This window comes from Canis lupus, chromosome 10 (genome assembly GCF_011100685.1).
Source record: "Canis lupus familiaris isolate Mischka breed German Shepherd chromosome 10, alternate assembly UU_Cfam_GSD_1.0, whole genome shotgun sequence".
Classification (NCBI taxonomy): Eukaryota; Metazoa; Chordata; class Mammalia; order Carnivora; family Canidae; genus Canis; species Canis lupus.
In genome coordinates, this window is record NC_049231.1 from 62,356,934 (window position 1) to 62,369,862 (window position 12,929).

General features: G+C 38.5%; 1 protein-coding gene across 10 annotated transcripts in view; it reads right to left on the bottom strand.

The window, feature by feature from the left end:
• PUS10 (pseudouridine synthase 10) overlaps positions 1-12,929 on the bottom strand; it is a 74,447-nt gene that overhangs the window by 35,756 nt on the left and 25,762 nt on the right. The gene's annotated exons all lie outside the window — the stretch shown is intronic.

Consider the following 12,929-nt stretch of genomic DNA (forward strand, 5'->3'; position numbering starts at 1 on the left):
CTTCCCAAACTGCTCTGCTATAAGAAGTCCCAAAATCCTCATGGGTATGTAAGCTACAGAGAGCTATCTGTCCTTTCTTTAAGAGGGTGAAGATTCTTCTGTCCTTTTTTAAGTGACCTTTCTCTCTCCTTTTTTGAGGCAAATTCTGTTTTCTACAGTCACTTTCAGGTGATGCCATCAAATCTGCAAAGTGTCCTGCCATCCTCTGATTATAAAGTAGGGCAGAACTGGAGGTTGCCAAGGGAAACCAGATTACCATGTGTAACATATAAAATTAAATCAAATGTCTTCAGTACCTGAGATTTGCTAAAGGGTTTTTCCTTCTTAATCCTCCGCAGGCTTTCTGCTCAAGCATGCCAGCAGGTTGGACAGAACTAATCACACAGCAGGGGCTAGGAGGCTGAATCCCAAAGAAGTCAGTGTTGCTCAATTATTCAATTTTTACTACGTGCTAATAATGTCCTGGACCTGCTTCTGCTGAGGAAGAAAAGTACATTTCTCTCTTTCAGGTCCTAAGATAATTTTAATAAATGTTCTATTCCTTAGTCAGTGGGAAAAAAATCATTCTCTAGAGTAAGCAATTTAATTCTTCTTCCCCAACAGAACCAAATGGCATTAAAGTTATCAAGTTTAATCAAATTTGGTACCAAAGGCAGCATGTCACCTCCTGAAAATTCAGGAACCACACAACTTAATCCTGGACTCTGCTGTAACTTTGCTGGAGGATTCTAGGCAAGTACTAGATAGAGCAGTTGAATAACCTGCTTGCTAAAGTGCTGTGTACTCTTGTATATCATGCATGCACACGCACACACAAACACACACACACACACACACACACACACACACACAACCATGGAAAATCTATGCCTGGGAATGGCTTTAGAGCATAGAGTTCTGAGATGGGGGTTCATCAAGCACCAAACAATGAGAGTGTGTAACAGTAGTACCAGAAATTGAGGCTGATTTAAGCAGAGGTGGCAGGAAGAAAGGATAGAGAGACAGAGGCATTAAAAATGGCATGTTGGGGGGCTACAATTCAGTAAAAGCTGGTGCCTAGGGTATTTATAACGTGTGCATAAATGTGAGTAGATGTTCAACAACTAGAGATGAAACTGGAAAGGTCAGCAAGTTTTAAGTGCCAAGCTAAGGCATGACTCCAAAGAATGAAACCATAACAAAAGAAGTGCCACATTTACGCACATGCAAAGTCCCACGGCTGGACAAAGAATGGACAACATTCGATCTTTTTTTGACATTTGATCTTCTGTAATTCATCAAGTCACAATATATGCATCATCTGCATACTATCATTTTTCCTTATGCGTTGGCTCAGGAAAAAAAAATAGCTCTTATACCAAATTACTTCATTATTTTATATATATATATACATATATATATATATATATACACACACACACATATGTGTATATATATATATAATCCTATATATATGATAATATATAGTGTAGGAATGCAGAGGAGTACAAAGCTGTGAGAGATAACTGAGACAGACTGCCAGGACTTGGTGACCAGCAGTGATACCAAGGTTTCTAAATTACCACTAATGCCCTTTTTAAAACTCTAAAAATCTTTCAAACCCTACACATCTCCTGGACTCATTTATAAATAACAGAGATAGTATAGATTTGTACCAACAAGAAAATGACAATAGTTGTGTGATCAACTAGAGGTATTACTCCTTATTCTCTCTTTTCCCAACAACTACACATACACATACATACATTTAGTTATTCTACTGGCACACAAATAGGCAACTGGGAATTATGCTAAACAACAAGGTCAGTAACAACAGTACCTCTCCCTTCTTCTTCCCGCCCAGGATGCCTCCCTAACCTTTCCTTCTTTCCCTCCCTGTCCCCCAGCCTGCTACAACCATGAGCATCTGCCTCACCAAAGCCCGCTCCTCACTTTGTGTCAGGGTTGTTTGGTGGCAGGCATGGTGGCAGAAAGAGGTAGGTAAGAGAGGAGGGAAGAGAATGCACTCCTATAACCTTTGCTGGTCTCTACCACCTAGCTGAGGTAAAGACTCCTTGCTCATGTCTCCTACCCCTACCACCTGGCTGCCTCAACCTCACTCTTCTTTTTTTTTTTTTAATATTTTTCTTTATTTATTTATGATAGTCACACAGAGAGAGAGAGAGGCAGAGACACAGGCAGAGGGAGAAGCAGGCTCCATGCACCGGGAGCCTGATGTGGGATTCGATCCCGGGTCTCCAGGATCGCGCCCTGGGCCAAAGGCAGGCGCCAAACCGCTATGCCACCCAGGGATCCCAACCTCACTCTTCTTTTCCCGGGTCACTGATGTCTGATGTAATGACTAACAGACTGAGTCTGGGTATCTCTTCTGATGAATGAAACTTATCAGCTATGTTTGAAAACCCACCCATATCCTCTACATTATCTTTCCCTATAGGGTTCAGGGGGGAAAAATGGAGTGAGACATAAATCCTTCTCACTCCAGCTTTTCCTACTACTGCTGGTAATACAATCCTTGGGATAGCATTAAAAAGATTGAACTTTTTATTTTTGACATGGCAAGAGGGGAAGACTAAGAACAAATCAGCAAAGACAGAATGAATCTGTGGGCCAAATTAGGTTGTACAGCTCTAATGACCTAGTTCCCAGGGGAATTCTCTATCTAAGTTGTGAGTTTTAAGAAAGAAAATTTCTCTTGTATTTTCCAATATTCTAGGTGCTGATGTGTGCCTAGCTCTGAAGGATTCAATTGGAAATAATCACAAAAGGAAATTCAGTGGGGGTGGGAAGGTGGGGTAGGAATGGAGGTAGGAAGCGGGATCAGAAAAGACAGAACAGCTTCCATGAATGAAAGGCTCTGGGATAGGGGCACCTGGGTGACTCTGGTTGAACATCTGCCTTTGGCTCAGGGCGTGATCCCAGGGTCCTGGGATCGAGTTCTGCATCAGGCTTCCCACAGGAGGTCTGTTTCTCTCTCTGCCTATTTCTATGCCTCTCTCTTTCTGTGTCTCTCATGAATAAATGTTTTAAAAAAAGGCTCTGGGATAGACATGAAGAGAGGTATCACTCATGTAAAATCTAAAAAAACAAAAAACACACACTCAAATGAATAAAGAAACAAAAGGCAGAATCAGACCTATAAATGCAGAGAACAAACTGATGGTTGCCAGAGGGAAGGAGGGTGAGGGATGGGTAAAATAGGTGGAGGGGAGTGGGAGACACAGCCTTCCAGTTATGTAATGAATAAATCACAGGAAAAAAGGGTACAGTATAAGGAATATAGTCTTATATCATGGTCATATATAATATCATTATGTCATAAGAGAGATGTATCAGAGCAGATGGGAGCTACACTTGCGATGAACATAGCATAATGTATAAACTCATCAAAACACTACATTGTACACCTAAAACTAATGTAACATTATGTGTCAAATATACTCAAATTTAAAAGTTTAATAATAAAGATATGGTTCAGTCTTGTCCTTTAGTGTCATATGCTAATGAGAAGGTGACTTGGCAACTGAATTTCAGGTAACTCTGGAGTTAACAGTGAAACAAAGACATCTCAACAAATATCTGTTAGCCACTGGGTGTGGCTGAGGATGCAAATACTCTTCCTCCTAGAATTTGATTTTAGAGAACTAGCATTCTCACTGACATACAGGTTAACGTAAAGTAACTTTGCAGATTCAAGAGACTTCAGTGTATCAAAAGCTCAATGTCAAGTCAAATACAATTTTGCTTCCAAATTACTAACCAGAAAAACATTTTTTAATAAATGTTAACTTTTAGAATACCAAAGAGACAAATTAATTGTTAATTGCTGAGATCTATTAATTGTTGAAAAAGGTCTCTTCAATAAATAACTCAAGAATTCTATGAAGATAACTATTTAAAAATTATTCCGAGTTATCACAGGAAAACTACAAGGCTGAAATCATTCTGTGTGTTGAACCTGATTTGCTACTAGGTATATTCCTAGGGATAAAAAATTTATAAAAATTTAAAAAAATTAAATTTAGGTATTACTTTTTAAATATGCAAAAGTAATTTGTTATTATAAAATAAAGACTTGTGACTTCAAGGTGGTGGACTAAAGCCCTTTCTGTCTGTACCTCCTTTGAAAAATCATCTCAAAATCAGATGGAGAATGAGAAACAGAAAAAATAGTTCCATCTACAATGAAACAACAACAAAAAAATTACTTATCACCCCAACTCTGCATATATGAAAGACAAAAAGGGACTGCAGGAGTGGAAAGTGGCAGAGCCCAGGAAGCTGATCCTTAAGGGAAATACTTGCCTCTGCAAACTCAGCAAAACCGAGGATTGGAGGAGCCAGACAACACAGGGTGAAACTGGTAACAGAGGGAATGGCTAATGGCTTGTGGAAGGAATGGACAGACCCCCCAGTCCTCTCCCTGACACCAATCAGGAGGAGATTTCTACTCTGGAAACCAAACTAGAGGTTTCTACACTCAGAAGCCCCAGGCAAGATGACAGACAGAGGAAAGCCCTGCAAAGGAAAACAGGAGGGTTCAGTGAGAGTTTCTAGTCTGCCTAGAGACCTGCAGCTCCCTTTCCTACCTGCACTGGGCAAACAGGCAGCCAAACTTATAACTCTTTGGACAGAAGATTAGAAGATTCATCTTTGGATAAACTGGATGGTTTCTGAGGGGAAAACTTTCAGAAATTACATAGGTCTCTCCATGTAAAAAGTCAGTTTACCACCTGTTCTCCTCCAATAAAACCCAGTCAACAAGCCCCACTATCCTGCTCGGCATAGACATAACTCTCAATCACTTTCTAAATGCCCCATGCTTAACAATGAATAGACAAAGATCGCTAAGCATTTAGTAAAAATCTCTAATGTGAAAGGAAGAAAACAAAACAATAAACACAAAAGTAGAAAGAATAATACATGAACTCCCATGCACTCTTTGAGCAGCTTCAAGTTACCATTAGGCCAATCTTGTTTATTCTTTTTTTTTTAAGATTGTATTTATTTATTCATGAGAATACACAGAGAGGAGAGAGAGAGAGGCAGAGACACAGGCAGAGGGAGAAGCAGGCTCCACGCAGGGAGCCTGACGTGGGACTTGATCCCGCGTCTCCAGGATCAGGCCCTGGGCTGATGGCAGCACTACTGGGGCTGCCCTAATCTTGTTTATTCTATCTCCATTACCTTTTTTGGTTTTTTATTTGTTTGTTTGAGAGAGATGGGCTCAAGTTTTTTTTGTTTGTTTGTTTTGTTTTTTTAAAGAAAATCCAACCCCATGAATTCCTTCCAATGTAAACATTTTTTTGAGATTTGATTTTTATTTATTCATGAGAGACAGAGAGAGAGAGAGAAGCAGAAACACAGGCAGAGGGAGAAACAGGACTCAATTCCAGGACCCCGGGATCATGACCTGAGCCAAAGGCAGTTGGACGTTCAACCACTGAGCCACCCAGTTGCCCCAATGGAAACATTTTTAAAAGTGATATGCTTTACTACCAATTCGACTTATAATTGAAATATTTTAGATGTCAATTCAAAAATATGTGAGGGCGTACATATTTTCTCAAAATTCTTTTGGAGGAGAAGGATATAGAAGCAAACAAGTTCGAAAATCACTTACTGCATCTTAGTATAAGCAAACACCAACAGAAATCAAAAAAGGTACTAGAACCACATAGTTGGAGAAGGTTTGGGGTTTTCCCCCTCATTTTCTTTTATTCTTTTAAAATAACATGATAGAAAGTACAGAATACACTGTCATTTATTTTGGAACATAATTTTCTCTGTTTCTTTCTCCACTGTATATTATCTCAACCTCAAAGGTTTTCTGTTTGTTCAGCAAAGATAAAAAGTGGGAGGGCCCCTGGGGGATAGAAGAGAAGGTAGGACCTCCTTCCTCCTATTCACCATTTCTTCCTTTTACTCTGACCTTTGTGTACATATAAACTGCCACTGTTACTGCTGGGGAGACCTGCACAGCGTGGACAAGACACGCTGAATATGGTTCAGAGTAACCACAGCCAGTGGCAGGTAATTGTGCATGCCCATGTGTGTTAGGCATCTCTTAGTAAACAAAGCAGATATAAACTCTTACCCTTGTAAAACTAATAGCCAAGAATGAGGAAACGAACAAAACAAGTAAATTAAGTCACATACTATCTTAATGAAATAAATGCAGTGTAAAGTGATAAATGGAGTGGGGAAAAGTGAAAGAGGAATGGGGAATGGAAGAAGGGATTTGCAACTTCAAAGAGTGTAGCCAGGGAAAGCCTCACCAAAAAGGACACTGTTGAAGAAAGAAATGAAGGCAGTGAGGGAATACGCTATGAGTATATCTGAAGAAGAGACATTTTAGGCAGATGGAACAGCAAACAAAAGCTCTGAGGCAGTTGTGTCTGGTGTGTCCCATGAATAAACAGCGAGGAGACCAATGTTCAGCCAACAGTGGAAGAAGAGAGAAACAAGTGATGAAATCAAAGAACTGAGGTACAGTACTAGGGAAGGGCCAGTATAAGCTCTTGGAGGCAATTAAAGGAATTTGATTTTACTCTGAGGTTGATGGAGAGAATGAAGGAAGGACTTAAACTGACTTACTTTTTAAAGTGATAAGGGACAAGCATGGAAGCAGAGACAGCTCCTAGGAGGCTACTGTAAAAATCCAGGTAATTGCTTGACCTGCCTACACACACTTCAGGATAAAGGGAATGATTTTCAAAAGTACAGCAAGCAGGATTAAGTTTTTTTCTAGTCTGGGATCTCACTGCCTTCAAACTAACTTTTGTTCAACAGTCCATTTCCTGAAAACGTAACCTGAGGTTTTACCAGGCTATAACCCTGTTCCTGGTTCTAATCTTAGCCAGAAACTCTTTGCTTCACACTGTGCTGGATACCCTTCCCAGAAGGAGCTTCTGGTGCACAGGTGGCAGGTAGGAGGTACTGGGCCCAGGGAATTGGACCCTGCAACAGCTCCATGGGTACTGTTAAAGGCAGAAGCTTCTGAACAGTCCTTAGAGACAAGAAGATCAAATAGTCCAGCTCAGTGGAATTGGAGAAGGGAGTGCACTGAGCACAGATGGCTGGTATGCATAGACTGCAGGCCCCCCAAAACATACCAGGCATAGGAGTTATAGTGGCCAAAACTCTGGACCATGAAGCCTCAATCTAGGGATACTTCTGGATTCTTACTTTGAGCACAACATGGGTTTCAAAAAATCCAGCACAACCACCAGTTGGTCTATGAGAACAACTTCCCTGAGGGAGTCTCCCACCCTTCCTGCTGGGGCTGGGAAACCCTATTCTTTTCATCCAGGCTTCCTATCTGAAGCCTGCCAGCTCACAAGTCTAAATCACTTCTGTAGGGGGATCCCTGGGTGGCTCAGCGGTTTGGCGCCTGCCTTTGGCCCAGGGCGTGATCCTGCAGTCCTGGGATCCAGTCCCGCGTCAGGCTCCCGGCATGGAGCCTGCTTCTCCCTCTGCCCATGTCTCTGCCTCTTTCTCTCTGTGTCTATCATGAATAAATAAATAAATATATCTTCAATAAATAGATAGATAGATAGATCAATCAATCAATCACTTCTGGAAACTTGGCCTGTGGACAAAATCAGCCACAAAGAAGACCCAAAACACCAATGAAGCCAGTTCTTTCATCTAAGTTGGGGTTCTGCTCATAAGCACACAAGGATACACAACAAATATGTAAAGACAAAAATGTATGTGTACATACAGATGCAGATATATATACCTGTACATAATTTTCTATTCAAAGATTTCAAGTATTACAGAAGAGTACATACATCCTCAAAAAATTAAATTCTTGGGCAGTCCAGGTTGCTCAGCGGTTTAGCGCTGCCTTCAGCCCAGGGCGTGATCCTAGAGACCCAGGATCGAGTCCCATGTCAGGCTTCCTGCATGGAGACTACTTCTCCCTCTGCCTGTGTCTCTGCCTCTCTCTCTCTCTTTCTCATGAATAAATAAATAAATATAAAATCTTTATAAAAAAATTAAATTCTTAAATCTAGATCAGTGGTTCTCAAACAGTTTAGTTTCAGTACTCTTTAGTGTCTTAAAATTTTTTGAGGACCAAAATAGCTTTTTTTATGCTGGTTATATCTATTAATAATTATAATATTAGCAATTAAAAATATTAGCAATTAAAACAATGAATTTTTAAAATATTTAATTCATTTGAAATTAATAACAAAAGTAATAAATCCATTACATGTTAACATAAACATGAAAAAATACTATATTTTTCAGAAAAAACAATTTAATGAGAATTGTGGCATTATGATACATTTTTGCAATTCTCTTTAACATGTCTTAATAAAAGATAGTTTTATTTTCATATCTGCTTCTATATTCAATTTGCTGCAACAGTACATAGCATATAGCCTCTGGAAAACTCTACTGCATACTACTGAGAGAATGAGAATGAAGAGGCAATTATATATTATTATGAAAATATCTTTGACCTCATAGATCCCTTGTAAGGACCCTGGAGGTCCCTAGACCAAGCTTGGAGAACTACTTATCTGAATGTAATGGACAATTAAGGAAAATACAAATAATTAAAATTTGACTCCAGAAGGAGGAATAAAATCAAATAACTTTCAACTGAAGAAGTAATAAAGATCTACCTTTGTACCCTCTCAAATGGTTTTACAAGTAAAGTCTACCAAAACTTCAAGAAACAAACAAACAAAAAATATTCTTTTGTTGTTAAAATTTCCAAGCACAAAAGACAGAAAGACTGACAGTTTGGGGTGCCTGGGTGCCTCAGTCACTTGGGCAGCAACTCTTGATTTCAGCTCAGGTCATGATCTCAGGGTCATAAGAAAAAGGCCAATAATACTGGTAAATCTCTAGCAGGCCTGATCACAGGGGGGAAAAGACACAAATGACCATCATCAGGGAATAAGATACCACAATAAAGAAATATTATGAAACACTCTATGTCAATAAACCTGACAACTTAGATGAAACAAATTCCTTAAAAGATATGAATTGTGAATGACACAAGAAACAGTAGGAAACCTGAAAAGAGCAGTATCAACTGAAGAAACTAAATTTATAATAAAAAGATTATCATGTTGTAAAATATCTTAAGTCTACAATAAAATTATTACAACTATAAAAAAATTAGGCAAAACTGCGGATCACAAGGTTATAAAAATCAACTGTATTTCTACAGACCAGCAATGAAAAATTGAAAAATGCAATAAAAATAGAATTCCACTTCTAAGAGAACCCAAAATGATGAAATTCTTAGGGATAAACTTTTGTTTTTGTTTTTTATTTTTATTTTTTAAAGATCTTATTTATTTACTCACGAGAGACACAGAAAGAGAGGCAGAGACATAGGCAGAGGGAGAAGCAGGCTCCATGCCGGGAGCCTGATGTGGGACTCCTTCCCAGGACCCCAGGATCACGCCCTGAGCTGATCCTCAACCACTGAGCCACCCAGGCATCCCAGGGATAAACTTTTAAAACATGTGTGAAATCTGTACACTGAAAACTATAAACCAGTGCTGAAAGAAATTAAAGGTCAAAATAAATGAAGAAATGTACCACATTCATGCATTGGAAAATACAATATTGTCAAGATGTCAATATTGTCAAGATTTCTTTTTTTTTTTTAAGATTTAATTTATGTACTTGACAGATAGAGAGGAGCCAGGGAGCACAAGCAGGGGGAATAGCAGAGGGAGAAGGAGAAGCAGGCTGCCTGCTGAGTAGGGAGCCCCATGTGGGCTCGATCCCAGATCCCCGGGATCATGACCTGAGCTGAAGGCAGATGCTTAACTGACTGAGCCACTTAGGTGCCTTCAAGATGTCAATTCTTATCAAGTTTATCTAAAAATTCAATGCAATTCCGGTCAAAATTTAAGCAAATTAAAAAAAAAAATTGACAATTCTAAAATCTGTATGTAAATGCAAAAGACCTAGCATTACCAAAGCAAATTTTAAAGAGAATATACTCAAAGATTTATGCTATTTTCAAGATACACTATAATGATGTAGTAATCAAGATAGTATACTACTGATACATGGATGTACCAATATATCAGTGGTATTGAACAGGGAGTAAAGAAATACATATGTAAATAAACACATATGCTTATTTTCTACAAAGGTAGCAAAGAAATCACAGAGAAAGAAAGGTTTTTGGAACACCTGAGTGGCTCAGTGGTTGAGCGTGTCTGCCTTTGGGTCAGAGGGTGATCCCAGAGTCCCAGGACCAAGTCCCACATCGGGCTCCCTGCATGGAGCCTGCTTCTCCCTCTGCCTGTCTCCTCTGCCTCTCTCTCTCTGTGTTGCTCATGAATAAATATATTTTTTTTTTTTTAAAAAAAGGGTTTTTTTCATCAGAGGGTACTGAAAAAAAAAAGAGAGAGAAAGAAAAACACCAACTTTTACCTCACAGTACATTAAAAAAATTAACTCAGGGGGCACCTGGGTGGCTCAGTCAGTTGAGCATCTGCCTTCAGCTCAGGTCATGATCCCAGGTTCCTGGGATCAAAAACCCTGCAGGTTCCTGCAAGTTCCCTGATCAGTGAGGAGTCTGCTTCTCCTTCTCCCTCTGCCTCTTCCCCTGGTCCATCCCCCACTCATGTTTTCTCTCTGTCTCTTAAGTAAATCAATAAAATCTTTTTAAAAATTAACTGAGGTATAAAAGACAGCTATAAACATAAAAGCTTTAAGGAAGAAAACTTTTAGAATAAAACATCATAGAAAATCTTTGCAAACTTGCAGTATACAAGATTTGTTAGCTAGGACATGAACAGCATGAACCATAAGAATAAAAAGCTGATGAATTGTATTTTAACAAAAGTAGAAACTTCTCCTCTTTGACAAATATCATTAAGAAAACTAAAGAACAAGCCACAACATGGGAGATAATATTTGTAATACATATATACATTAAAAAAAACATTAAAAAACATAAAAAATACATATATACATAATAAGGATTTTGATCTAGAATATATTAAGAACTATTACAACTCAATGAAAAGAAGACAACCCAATTTTTTTAAATGGGCAAAAGATTTGACAAAGTCAAATGTGAGAATGTGAGAAGAAACTTCACATTGAAGAATGAATGGCAATTAACTACATGAAAAGATGCTCAACATTAATAGTCATTAGAAAAATAGATACACAATCTCTACACACCCACTAGATTGGCTCAAATGTAAGAAAGTGACAATATCAGGGGTTGCCAAGGATGTGAAGCAACTACAATGCTCACATAACTACAGCAGGAATATAAACGTAAACTGGTAAATCCACTTAGGAAAACTGAATGGCAGTATCTCATTAGATTAAATATATACCTGCCATATGACTTCGCTATTACACTCTATAATATTTATCCAGAAAAAATGAAAACATATATCCACACAAAGAATTATACTTAAAAGTTTGTACAGGGGATCCCTGGTGGCTCAGCGGTTTAGCGCCTGCCTTTGGCCCAGGGTGCCATCCCGGAGTCTCGGGATTGAGTCCCGCGTCGGGCTCCGGGCATGGAGCCTGCTTCTCCCTCTGCCTGTGTCTCTACCTCTCTCTCCTCTCTCTATGACTATCATGAATAAATAATAAAAAATCTATTAAAAATAAATAAATAAATAAATAAAAGTTTGTACAGAGCAGCTTTGTTCGTAATAGCCAAAAACTGTAACGCAGGACTGTGTAGGAGTGCTAGATATGGTTGATTAATACTATTAATACAGTTAATATCATTAGGCCTAATTGGTTTGAGGTGGAAAAAGCAACACTCTTTTTAATATCATTTTGAGTTAGAACAGATTGCTATAAATAATGTGGTGATAGCTCCTAGGCAGTGTTAATATTTGAGTGGCTTTGTTGTTTTCTATTAATGGGTAGAAACAGATTAGTTTCCACCTGCTGCAACTATGACACTTGAATAAAGTAGGGCTGACATGGGTGTAGGGCCCTTAATGGCTGAGGAAAGTCATGGGTGAAGGCCAAATTGGGCAAATTTGCCAGTTATAGCTTCAGAAAATCCAATTAATAGGTGATTAACATAGTTAAGGTTGAGTTTAAAAATTTGTTGAACATCTCATGACTTTACGTTGAATAGCAATCATGCTATTGATATAATAGATTCAACATCTCCAATGCAGTTATATAGAATAGTTTGGAGGACAGTAGTGTTTGTATTTGTTCAGGTGTATTATTAATTAGTAGAAGTGACATAATTCCTACTCCTTTTCATCCGATGAAATGTTGGAAGAGGTTGCTGGCAGTGACTAAGATTAGATTAGTAATAAGGAATGTTAAGTATTTGAAAAATTGGTTAATATTGGGCTCTGAATGTATATTTCATATAGAGAACTCTATACTTGACCATGTAACAAAATGTGCTACTAGTAGAAATTCTATTGAGAAATGATCTAGTTTTTTTTTTTTTTTTTGAAGATTTCATTTATTTATTTGGATAGAGAGCACACAGGAGAGAGCACAAGGATGGGTGTAGGGGAGGGAGAAGGACAAGCAGACTCCCCATTAACCAGGGAGCTCAATGTGGGGCTCAATCCCAGAACTCCAGGACTATGACCCAAGGTGAGAGAAGATGCTTAACCAATTGAGCCACCCAGGTGCACCGAGAAATAATCTAGTTTAAAGTTAAGCAATAGTTTTAAGGTTTGATTATTTGGTGTCAGTGTGAAATAATTTTTTCTTGGCCTGAGTAAATGACTATTGTGGGATAAAGGCATAGATGATAATTTTTACACAGTATGGATATAGATGCTTTTATACATCTTAGATTTTTATGATTGGTAAAGTTAACATAGTGCACTTAGTATAAGATGTCGATAGATTTATTACCTTTATTTGGAGTTGCACCAATTTTTTGGTTCCTGAGACCAATGGATTATTACTTCTATCTGTTAAAAATCTGA